The following is a 13,242-nucleotide window of genomic DNA, read 5'->3' as shown; positions in this document are numbered from 1 at the left end:
TTAAGCACTTGCCTATGAAGCCTAAGGACCCTAGTTCGAGGCTCAATTCCCCAGGATCCACATTAGCCAGATGCACAAGGGGATGCACGCATCTGGAGTTCATTTGCAGTGGCTGGAGGCCCTGGCGCACCCATTCTATCTGCATCTTTCTCTGTCTGTCTATCGCTCTCAAATTAATTAATTAATTAATTAAACAAACAAAAAATTTTTAAATAATAAAATATATGAATATGCCTGGCTTGGTGGTGCATGCCTTTAATTCCAGCACTTGGGAGGCAGAGGTAGGAGGATTGTTGTGAGTTTGAGGCCACCCTGAGAATACACAGTGAATTCCAGGTCAGCCTGGGCTAGAGTGAGACTCTACCTCACAAATCCAATAATAATAATAATAATAAAATACACGAATAACCACTATCATAATAAAAGATGACCAACCTTTCCTAAACTCCCTCTTCCTGTCCCCAGATTAGCTTTTCAGACAGTTGCTAGTTAAGTCTATGTGCCTCTGTATCTACCAAGTTTTTGAAGTTTGCTCTGGGAATGGAGGAAGTGTCCATACACATTGTGTACAGAGGAGGGTTATATGCCCATGAGCATGTACATTGATGGATTTCTCCATCTTTGCAGAAGGATTAAAGGTGATCAAAATGTCCAAGGCCCGAGGAGACGACTCAGTGAGTCAGAGCGCCGGCCGTGCAAAAGTGACAGCCTGAGTTGGATCAGTAGGGAACATCTATAACCCCAGCCCTCCTTCAGTAAGACAGACAGTGGAAATGGCAGAATCCCAAAAGCGCACAGACAGCTAGCCTGGCGTATACACTGGTGGGTGACCAGAAGAAACCCTGACTCAAACAAGGTGGTAGGTACAGAACTGACACTGTAATTTGTCCCCTGACCTCCATACGCGTGCCCACGCTCACACACAGTAAAGACACACACATAGAAAAGTTTTTATTTATATGAGAGAGAGAGAGAGAGAAGAGAGTGACCATAAGTGCACTAGGGTCTCCCGCCACTGCAAGTTTACGCCAGATGCATGAAGCCCTTTGTGCATCTGGCTTTATAGGAGGACTGGGGAATAAAACCAGGCCACTTGGATTTTCAAGCAAGCAAAGGCCTTTAACCATTGAGCAATCTTTCCATCCCCAAATGTTTGTTGTCTTTCTTTGTCTGTTTTGCTTTGTTTTTTTAAGTCCAAGTAGCCCTACTGCATAATGGAGATGGCAGTTCAAGGAAGGACACCGGCAATCAGACTAGACTCCTGGGAATTCTGCAGTCCAGTCAACTGTTTTAGGACAGACTGTGGTTTTGCTTGTCTGTCTGTGTAGGCTTTTTTGTTCTGTTTCTGCTTGTTTTCTTGAAGGGTAAGCCTGGCTGTGTGTTCTCTGACAGAATGGAGAAGCAACACCTTCTGATGCTAAAACCCCATGATCAGAGTTTTGATCATTTGCCATCTGGTCCCCTCGTCCTTCCAGAAGGTCATAAGTTCCTAGGACCCCCTACCCGCTGCACAGCCACTTCAGAAAATGCGCTTGGCTGTGGTTCTGAACTCTGTTTCCACCACACATCCTCATCTACTTCCCATCATGGAACATATATCAGAACCCACTGTGATGCCTCATATTTCCTGGAAGTTGAAGGCTTATTGCTTTGGGACTCCTTCGAGTCTGGCTGGCTCCTCAGAGAAATGCATACGTGATTAGTTACTTACTGACATCTATCTCATCAGTATAGTATACTCAGGTTCTCAAGGGCTGGGATTGTGCCATGAATGTATGTGTTACCAGCTTCTAGCACCATGCCTGACACTGTGAAATAAATAAACTCAGGATAGAAGAAAGCTGACCAGGCAGCCTTACAAGATCCCACTGCCTCTCTTGCCCCAGCTGTTGGAAGACTTAAACGGCAGGCCCATTGCTGACTTCCACTGCTCTGGGAACATTGTCTACACAGGACTCAGCTACTGGGTTGCAACCCTCTTCCTGCTACTAGAGGCCCACGTAGTCCTTTTGTCATTGCAGGTACATTATCTACTCTAAAGGCATCTGTTATCTGGCAGTCATTGTCCAGAGGGTAAGTGCATGAAACACTAGAAGAAGGACTTGTTATCCCCAATGCAAAGTCTGAACATAGTATGTCCACCACACAAAATGAGCACACTACATACCATTAAAAGATGCAGTGATGATATTATGGTTATATATCAGTATTCCCTCATTCTCAATATTTTAGGGGGTGAAGTGTTATAATACCCATGACCTATTTTCAAACAGTCCAGAAAAAAATTTCTATGCACACAAATAAAGCATATGTAGCAAAATAGTAATAACTGGCTTATCTAAATAGTGATATATAGATGTAGGTGGTATTCGTCTCTCAACTTTTCTTCAAAACAATTCTAAGACAAAAAAAAGTCTAAGCCAAAAAAATGTACAAACAGACCCTCTACACATATACAACTGTACACACATGTAAACATGTAAATTCATGTACATGAGGCAGGCTACAAGTAATTACACAGTGTTTGTTTTTTAAACCCACTTGACAATGCCTAAGTTTAGCACACATTTATAGTGAGGTTAGTGAAATCCCATACATTATGAAATTAGACAAATTGGGAAGCGAATCTTGGCTTGGCCCCTCAGGCAGCTACTTGAATTCTTGGAGACAGTTTCTCCCACTATAAAATTGATGACAATATTGTTCTTTTGGCAAAAGAGATATGGTCCGTTCTACCGAGATCCATACAGTGTGATCATGATTATTACCACATGACGGGCATCTTCAAGTCCATTTTAGAAACTTTTCCTATTCTGTTTCTCAGACTCCTTTAAGAAATGAGATGCATTTAAGATGGCATCTGCTGATGCTTTAATATAAACAGAGTATTACATGTGTATGAACACATTGTGATCTGTGCATAAACACAGAAAACCAAATAGAATTCCATCTATCCTTTGAACCATTTCTTTTGTGTCTGTGTGTCTGTGTGTGTATGTGGTATTGATGCATGTTTGCATGTGTGTGGGCACATGTGTATATTTGGGTGCACATGCACACATGAGCATGTGCATGTGGAGGCCTGAAGGTGACACTGAATGTCTTCCCTTGGTGCTCTCTACCTTGTTTTCTGAGACAGGGACTCTTGCCAAACCTGGAGGTCATTGATTCAGCTAGATTATCTGGCCAGCAAATCGAAAGGACCCTCCTGTCACCATATCCCCAGCGTGAGGACTGCAGGTACACACATCACATCTGCCTCTTACATGGACTCAGGTGTCCAGGTGGTGCAGCAGACAGCTTCAGGTTTGCTGAGATGGACTTCCAAGCCAAGCACAGCTATGGAGGAAGGGGTTGATTGAAACTTACAGAGCCAAGGGAAGTTCCGTAATGGCAGGAGAAGCTAGCCCTGATTTCACAGGACCAAACACACACACAGAGAGAAGCCACAAGCCGAAAGCCAAAAGCCACACAGCACACTTCAGGAACTCCAGGTGGAACTAACCACTTTACATTATCTTTAGATTGGAATTTCAAACCCATCCCTGTGCCTTAAATTCTGCCCACTGGCACCTCCTCCAGCCATGTGGCTATAGATCCAAACTAAAAAACTAACAAAACACTGAAAAGATTGGGGGCCACCTACTCAAACTACCACATTCTGCTCCTGGCCCCCAATAGATTCAAAACCATCACACACTGTAAATTGTATTCAGTCCAATTTCAAAAGTCCCCACAGTCTTTACCAACTTGAAATAGTTCCAAAGTCCAAAGTCTCATCAGAGAGTTAATATTGTCTCTTAGCTGTGAGTCCTTTAAAATCAAACAAGTTATATACTTTCAACATATAAGGGCACAGAGTAAACCTTTTCAACTAGTATAAGGTATAGTAAAGAGAAATTAAAACAATGCAAATTCAACCACCATCAAACTTCTACAACTCAAGTTCAGTATAATCAGAGAGTGACATTCTCCAGATTTTCCAATTCCCCCCTCCAGATGAGCAGAGTAGCCAGGAAACACTTCTATCCCAGGCCAACAGTGCACACCATGGTAGCCCTTGCACAGTTCTGATATATCTAAAACGTCTTCAGGTCTCCATGCAAACCACGGTCCATCTTCCAATGGCTTTGCCAGCCTATCAGGGTCATCACACCCTGCCTCATTCCACATCGCAGCAGTGGCTCCTGGAACTGTGTGCAATTCATGACCATTTCATGATTTTTTCATGCTTCCTAAGCCAATATGAGGTGTGCAGGACACAGCCATATTCTTAATTCAAGGATAAAATAAATTGTAACCTTCAAAAGCAGGTTTCTTCTCCAGTCAACTCTTTCCAAAAGGCATGCATTTCTATGAAAGTCTTTCCTCAGGTATCCTCTTCATTATTTTAATGTAAAACAATTGGGCCATCTTCTTTAAGATTGCTAATGTGCTCAAAAATAGCAGCTGCAATAACCTAAAACCAGTCTCAGTGACAGTTACTTTAACATGCTTGAGGTTTTCCAGCTCACAATTTTAAATCTCTCAGTGCAATGTCTTTAGCCAAGCACATCAGTCCATTACAAATTTAAGCTTGTTCAAACTCTCTGGGCCTGGGCAGCAGAATGCAGCCAGCCCTTAAACCAGTAGTCCAGTTCCAACAAAGTCCACTGCAGTCTTTTCTTCTCCTTAGAAAGTTCATAAACCAAGCCTCCTAGTTCATAAGCCAAGCCTCCAATACAAATAAATTTAGCATTCTCACACTCTTATCAGAATAGTCCATAAAACTTGGCTTACCCCTCCAGAAGGTGTCTTCAGTTGCAAGCACCAAGTCCAGGCCCATTGCTCCAAACCAAAAGTTCCAAAACAGGGCTGGAGAGATGGCTTAGCGGTTAAGCGCTTGCCTGTGAAGCCTAAGGACCCCGGTTCGAGGCTCGGTTCCCCAGGTCCCACATTAGCCAGTTGCACAAGGGGGCGCACGCGTCTGGAGTTCGTTTGCAGAGGCTGAAAGCCCTGGCGCACCCATTCTCTCTCTCCCTCTATCTGTCTTTCTCTCTGTCTGTCGCTCTCAAATAAATAAATAAATAATTTAAAAAAATATATTAAAAAAAAAAGTTCCAAAACACCAAAATCCACATGGTCATGTTCATCTCACCTGACTTCTGTAGCAAATGCCTGTAGCACACAGCTTCAGGTTCACTGAGATGAACTTCCAAACCAGGCAAAGTTATGGAAGGAAGGGATTTATTGAAGCTTATAGTTCCAGGGGAAGTTCCATAATGGCAGAAGAAGCTGGCCCTGCTTTCACAGTTGCAACCAGAGAAAGAGAGCCACAAGCAAAAAGTCAAAAGCCACACAGCACACTTCAGAAACCCCAGGTGGAGCTAGCCACTTTGCATATCTTTAGATTGGAATTTTAAAACCACCTCCACACCTTAAATTCTGCCCAGTAACTCCTCCTCCAGCCAGGTGGCTGTAGATCCAAACTACAAACTACTAAAATACGGAATATATTGGGGTACGTCTATTCAAACTACCACATGCATGTTTGGCAAATGCTTTATTGACTGAGATATTTCTTTGGCACCTGTGCTATTCTTATTCAAGTAATTTTACAAGTTTGAAATTATTGCCAGATTAAAAATTGAAAAAAGTGGTATTTAGTAGGAGGAAGAAGAACACTCTTCTGTCTCAAAAGAACTTTCCTTTCCTCGAAATTCCTGAGGAGTATGCACAGACAACACTGCCTGGGAAACAGGGTTTTTCCCCCCCACTGAGAATGGATTTCAAATTTCAATTCGACTCCCTCAGGTTGTTAAAAGGTTGTGTCACAAATCCTTTAAGCAAGTCACAGCTTGCAGCTTATAACCGAGTTTCTTTTCTTTCTTCCCCTATAAAATGACATTTTACTCAGAAAAGAGTAAAGGTTGGGCTGGAGAGATGGCTTAGTGGTTAAGCGCTGGCCTGTGAAGCCTAAGGGCCCTGGTTCAAGGCTCAATGCCCCAGGATCCACGTAAGCCAGATGCACAAGGGGGTGCATGCGTCTGGAGTTCATTTGCAGGGGCCAGAGGCCCTGGAGTGCCCATTCTCTCTCTCTCTCTCTCTCTCTCTCTCTCTCGGTCTCAAATTTATATAAATAAATCAGAAAAATAAATTAAAAAACAGAAAAGAGTAAAGGTTTGGCTTGAGTTTGAATTCCGTCCTTTCAAAAAGTCAAGAAGGTGTGGGGACCAGTGCTGCAGAGCTTGCCTAAGTGAAATGTTTCAGGTGCAAGTCTAGCGGAATCAGTGAGCTCAGATCCAGTGAATGTCTACTCTTAATAGCACTAAGGGTGGAAACTGTAGCCATCGCTGATGTAGCACATATGCTGTAAAAGCACCTCTCTACGATTCAAATCCTCATGAGAGATCTAGAAGTTGGTGCGTGTTGTCATGAAAATGAGCCCAGAAGGCTTCAGCAGCATAGCCTAGGTCCACAGGCCAGGAAGTAGTGCAGCAGACTTGATTCCAGCAAGTGTTCGTGAGCTCAAAGATGTTGCTCTGTCCAGAAGAGTTCTTGTTTAACAAGGGCTTCTAGCTCTGTCTACTGTGTTCCTCACTGCCGAATTAATCGAGACACCACATCAAGCAACGACAAAGTCTTAGCAACTTAAAGAAAAAGTTGACTTCAGGGTGTTGGATGTAGCTCAGTTGGCGCTTACTTAGCATGCACGAAATCTTGGGTTTGATCTTGTATTAGTCGACTTTGCATTGGTGGGACAAAACAGCTGACAAAAATCAGTTTAAAGGAGGAAAGGTTTATTTCAGGTAGCAGAGTAGAGTCCATCACCGTGGGGACAACATGGCAGCAAGAGCTGGTCTTATTCAGTCCAACACTGCGGCTCAGCCAGTTCTCTCTTTGTTACATAGTCCAGGATCCCAAAGCATAGAATGGTGCTGCCCGCAGTTAAATGGAATCGTCCCACCGCAAGTAACTTAATGAAGCTAATCTCTCACACTGCTCTCACTTCTATCCTGACAACCAGCTCCAGGGAGATGGTGACAAGATATTGTGGTTACTCAAAACTCATCAAAGCAGAGATCCAGAGTTTACAGAGAGATCAACATTAAATCATTTGCTCACTGACTCACCCATTAACTCCTCAGTGCATTTCTGAAACATCCTTTGACACTAATACTTAAAACGTAGATTATCTCCACAGGGACCATAGTGTTAAAAAAAAAAAAACCAGACAAAATATAACAAATACATCCTGTATGTACATAGTTTGTGAGCAAAAGGGAATGTAGATAATCACATGGAAATGACACAAATCCTAATATAACCACTCCCTGGTATCGTGGCTAAAATTAGATTTCAGTAACTGTGAAATCTATGTTTCCTTTACCATTTGTTATCCATATTATTTCTGGGGTCTGTTATTCCTGACCATACAGAAAGTGTCACCACAAAGAATATTTATCACGTGGCTTTTGAACACTGTATTTTTATAAGATCAGGTACTCTAGAGGAGAAATAATAAATATTTTTAGGCAGTGCTGTTCCAGTTAAAAATATAATTGTGGGGTTGGAGAGATGGCTTAGCGGTTAAGCGCTCACCTATGAAGCCTAAGGACCCTGGTTCAAGGCTTGATTCCCCAGGACCCACGTTAGCCAGATGCACAAGGGGGCGCACAGATCTGGAGTTCGTTTGCAGTGGCAGGAAGCTCTGGCGCGCCCATTCTCTCTCTCTCTCTCTCTCTCTCTCTCTCTCTCTCTCTCACTCACTCTCAAATAAATAAAAATAAACAAAAAATTAAATTGTTTGAAAAATATAGTTGTGGTGAAAATGCAGAGGGTAAATTAGAAAAAAGTAGAAGGAAACATGTAGGCAGAAGTCTTTATGAAGATTGCCACAGCCTTAGTATGGAGGATTGAGAGGACTGGGGACTGAGTCTCACGTTGACATGGGTTTCCTGGGTCCCTGGACCACTGCTGTCTTGGGACTACTCTCTAGATACGGGCATGTGGAGGCCGGTCTCACGGTTGTGAAAGCAACTTAAGCGGGTGCAGAGTGATATCTTCATGGGATTGCCTTTTCTGACCTGCTGGACTAGGGTAGAATCAATGTGCTCTTGGTCCTTTCTAGAAAGTCATGGACAAAACCTGATCTACTGTTTGGGCAGATATAATCTGGCAAGCAGGTCCTCTCCACTGAGGAGTGGAGACAGAAGGACCCACAGATGCCTCTATGTCTGGGTCATGACCACCTGCTGTGCCCTCCATTTCTAATGTTTCAAACATGAGGTATTTTTTTTTCACAGTAACCTGCCCCACAAATACAACTAAAGCCAATAAGTTACATTAAATATCCGTTAGCCACATTACCAAATAATATATTTTAAAGATGAAATTAACTTTAATACTGTATTTAATCTAATATAAACAACATACTTTTGATGTGTAATCAATACAAAAATATGATTTGTGAGATTCATGAGATATTTTATCCTTTTATAAGATTTTGAGGTTTGGCACATATTTCCCACTCTCAGTACATTTTTTTCCCTTGGATTAGCCATATTTTAAATACTAATAGCCCCACAAAGCCACAAATTGAATGACTGTGTTATTTTATTTATGACCTATGATTTTAAAACTCTAGACTATAGTCCATGAATCTCAGCATTCCTGGACATGTGCTAACACAGTAGATCCAGCAGCAGCAGGTGGTAAGTGACATGGCTCACCTCATAGCATCCACCAAGCCAAAGAGGAAAGAGGGAAGCTGGGTCCTAAAGCCCCTCCAAGGCTATGCCTCCAACAACTAACTTCCTTCCTCTAGGTCTATGTCCTAAATGTTCCCCCACTGCCCAATCACCAAGGGTGAGGAGACTACATCTGAAACATTCAAAACCCAGACAAGAGTAATAAAAGAGTCTGGGTCTTTATTCACTTTACTTGAAGTTTCTTATTTATAACATTTCATAGGTTGATAAGACATAGAAATGCAATTCAAATGTATTTTTTTATTCCTGCCAAATATTAAGTGTATTTATCCATTTAATTTTTTTTAAATTTTATTTTATTTATTTATTTGAGAACGACAGACACAGAGAGAAAGACAGATAGAGGGAGAGAGAGAGAATGGGCGTGCCAGGGCTTCCAGCCTCTGCAAACGAACTCCAGACGTGGGCGCCCCCTTGTGCATCTGGCTAACATGGGACCTGGGGAACCGAGCCTCGAACCAGGGTCCTTAGGCTTCACAGGCAAGCGCTTAACCGCTAGGCCATCTCTCCAGCTTATCCATTTAATTTTATATGATTTTTCTTACTTGTGAGTGTTTAATATTTTGTTGAGCTTTAGGAGGCATCATAGCCAATGTAATTACATATTTAAAAACTTGAGAAATCAATCAGGGGCTGGGCACATGACTCAGTTCTTAAAGTGCTTGACACACAAGTGTGAGGACCTGAGTTTGGGATCCTGAGCACTCACATAAAAGTGCCATACATGGGCTGGAGGGATGGCTTAGCAACAAAGGCGTTTTCCTGCAAAGCCAAAAGACCCAGGTTCAATTCTCCAGGACCCACGTTAGCCAGATGCACAGTGGCTAGAGACCCTGGAGCACCCATTCTCTCTCTCCCTCTTTCTGTCTCTGTCTCTCTCTCTCAAATAAATAAAGTAAAAACAAAATAAATATATTTTTATTAAGTGCCAGACATGGTAGCATGTGCCTTTAATCTTGGTGCTGGGGAGGCACAGACAAAGAATACCTAGGGATCACAAGCTAGTTAGGCTAACCAAATTGATGAGTTTTTGGTGCAAAGAGAGGGAACCTGTCTCAAAAAAAAAAAAAAAAAAAAAAAAAAAACGATGAACTCTGTTATACACATGTGCATGCATGCATGAGCACACATACATGTACACCACACACAAGAAGTTGAGAAACCCATAAATATCATCTGCAAAGTGCCTCCATAGTTATTGGGTTAGTGTCCTGGGATCTATAAAATTTAATTTGGGGTCTTGTAGATAGATGATATAAATAATTTAAATTTTACTCTTTATTTATTATTTTCCTAAATTAGAAATGAAAAAAACAAAAACTCTGCCTCAGAGCATCCATCAGAGAGCTCATTTTTGCATAAATCCATGTACTTGCAAGCTACTTGCACAAATCTCCAACTATTCTTGCCCACTATAGGGGGCTACCTCATGTATTCCCAAGCAAGTGCCTGCCATGAACTTCCCAAGTTCAAAAACATCCTTTCTTTTATGAAAACAAAAGATAAGAATGCCTTAATTTCCATGATTCCTGCACTGTCCTAACTAGAACTGTTACTGCTACCTCGTGCCCTCTTCATTGCTGTGGCTACATGCAAGGGACTCCTTCTGGGATGTGACACTGTACAAAGCCCACGGTGCCCTGAAAACTCCTCTACTGACACGGGCTGTGGTTTACATGTAGAAGGTCCCCATGGTCTCACGTCTCTGAGTCCTTATCCCAGCTTGTGGCAATGTTCAGAAGGATTGTGGAGCCTCTAGGAAGTGGAACCTTGCTGGAGGAAGGGGTCACTGGGGGCGGGCTTTCGGGCATCATCATCCAGCCCTGCTTTCTGTTCATCCTCTGCTTCCTGACTGCCGCTGCAATGTGAGTCAGCCTCCTGCTCCTGCTGCCATGACTTCTCCACCATGTTGGACTGTATCCCCCAGAACTGTAAACCAGAACGACCTTTTCCTTCCTTCAGCTGCTTCCCATCAAGTATATGGTCACAGCAATGAGTAAAAAAGTAATACAACATGAAAAGAAACCTTTCTTTTCATGTGCTCTCATCCTCTCATCAAAGGGCACATGGATACTCTGTGTGTGTGTGTGTGTGTGTGTGTGTGTATACACATATATAGGAATTCCTTCTTCTCATTTGAAGAATAAATATCTTCTGTGAGCTCACGTTTTTGAGGAATTGAGAACACAGAAAATAATTCAATGAACACTTGTGCTACACACAAAAATAAAATCCCCAGAACCTAGAACACAAATATCTCAAAACAGACAATTAATGGAAACAACTAACTGATTACTTATTGAGCTTGAGTACTGTTCTACAGGAGGGAAATCATGCCTGGTACTATAAACCTGGCCAACAGCCTTGGGCTAAAGACCCAGAGCTTAGCGAGGAACCCGATGCCATGCTTACGTTAGTTGGACAGCATGTCAAACTGCCTTCTAAATACCTATGTTTGTTCCCATAGACAAGCTATCACACAAAGAAACTATGCTTGAAGCCTCAAACATAGACAGTTTCTTTTTGTAAAGGGTAGAGGTGAATACAGAGATGATCAGACGGCAAAGTTACCAAGAATAAGTTACTTGCTTGTGCTCAGCCTAAACATGGCATATATATAAACTACACCTTCCAATGCTCAGGGAACCTCTCAGAGGAGGGTATGGAAAGAAGATAAGAGCAGAAAGGTGGGAAGTGAGGCTGCAGAATACCTTCTGAATATGCCTCTATACTCATGGTCCTGCAGGAGGTGGGGCTTCCCACATGTGGTTGAGCCTGTCAGCATCTTATCATAGATGAGAAAGGGGTCCTGAGACCCACACCTCCCAGAGTAAATAGTGAAAAACCATGGCTGCTGGAAGAGGGGGCATCGTGTCCTTTAGTTTTGTAGCTACTGGGGATTCCCCATTCCCTAGTAAATAACATGCCACCGATGGTGAAGCAAGTGACCTAATTTAAATCAGTGGGTCAAAACAATTAGGCAAGGCATGGAAATAAGATGGGGCTCTAACGGAATGAAGAAATGTCCTGATGGAAGGAGAAGAGAGAGGGTAAGTAGCGGTGGGCTTGAAATGTGTTGTATAAATGTATAAAGGTGTCATTAAAAAAAGGACACATTATTTTTCCTAATAATAAAAAGGCAGCCATCATGATGGTGATGGAAACTTTGAAGAGACAATTATTATAAACCAACTGGTTTATCTTCTGTTGTAACAATCCATCAGAAGATAAAAAACCACTGGGATCTGGAAATCCATCAGGTTGGCCATAAAGAATACCATAAGGGACACCAGTTCACACTGGGAAGTCGCATGATCACACTGTTAGGTGCATCGGAGAGGGAGAACTACTTTAAGTTCAGCTAACCTATCCCAGATATCTTCCCCACCAACTCTGATGGAAATGCTCATTCATTCTGGATGTGTGCTGGGTGCTGAGCATGGCCCAGGAGGAGCTCTCTGCTGTGCGACAGACCCCAGTAAAGCATTTAACAATGACCTTATCTGGATTAACTAATTAGAAACATGCAGATTCTCAAGTGCATAGACCACAGAGTGTTCGCTGAGTCTGGCACTGTGGTATTTCCCAGTTTTCGAGTCATGTGGAATGTGAGGCAAAAGAAGCTACAACAGAGAAAGCCAGAGGTGCTCTCTGTACTGTGTCTAAGAGAGCCACTTAGGCAAGAAGACTGCCAAAATCCAGCTCCAGCTGTCTTCAGTCCCCAAAGGTACAAAGGTGATATACCAACTTCTCTACCTCAAGAGAGAAGGAGGAACTTCTCTTGTATAATATGTATCCTTTGGAGATTGGAGACTCTATAATGTATTCTTTGTGTGTGTGTGTGCTTTTGTCACTATTTTGTAGAGACAGGATCTCACACAGCTCTGATTGTCTTGGAACTCACTATGTAGATGAGAATGTCCTCAAACTCACAACAATTTTCCTGCCTCAGCTTTGTGAGTGCTAAAGTTATAGCCATGGGTCACCATACCTTGTTTGAACATCTCTATACACAATGCTTTATGCACAAGATATTTTACAGATGGCAGAGAAAAGGAGGACAGTCGAGATCCATTGATAAGCCAAGAAGATAACCAACTGCCTGCCATGAGACTTGCCACATCTTTCACATCTGCCAGGAGATGCAGAAGGGGCCCAGGAGAACTCGCAGGGGAATCAGCGTTGTGACCACTGCTCTCACTGCTAGCCTGACAACCAGCTCCAGGGTGATGGTGGCAGACAGAGTGATTAACAAAGCAGAAATCCAGAGGCTACAAAGAACTCAACACTGAATGAGACTGTCAACATGCCTGCCACAGCTCAAGGATCATTGCAGAACTGGGAATGAAAAGACTGTAAGAGCCAGAGTGAGTGTGAATACCCAGAGGCACAACCCCTCCGACTATCCCTTTGGGAAGACTGAGGCCTTCATGACCCTCACAGTGAATCCCATAACTCCACTGAGGAGGGCCCCATGGAAATGAGAACTGGG

The sequence above is a fragment of the Jaculus jaculus genome, chromosome 3, assembly GCF_020740685.1.
Source record: "Jaculus jaculus isolate mJacJac1 chromosome 3, mJacJac1.mat.Y.cur, whole genome shotgun sequence".
In the NCBI taxonomy this organism is placed as follows: domain Eukaryota; kingdom Metazoa; phylum Chordata; class Mammalia; order Rodentia; family Dipodidae; genus Jaculus; species Jaculus jaculus.
This window is presented reverse-complemented; position numbering follows the sequence as displayed.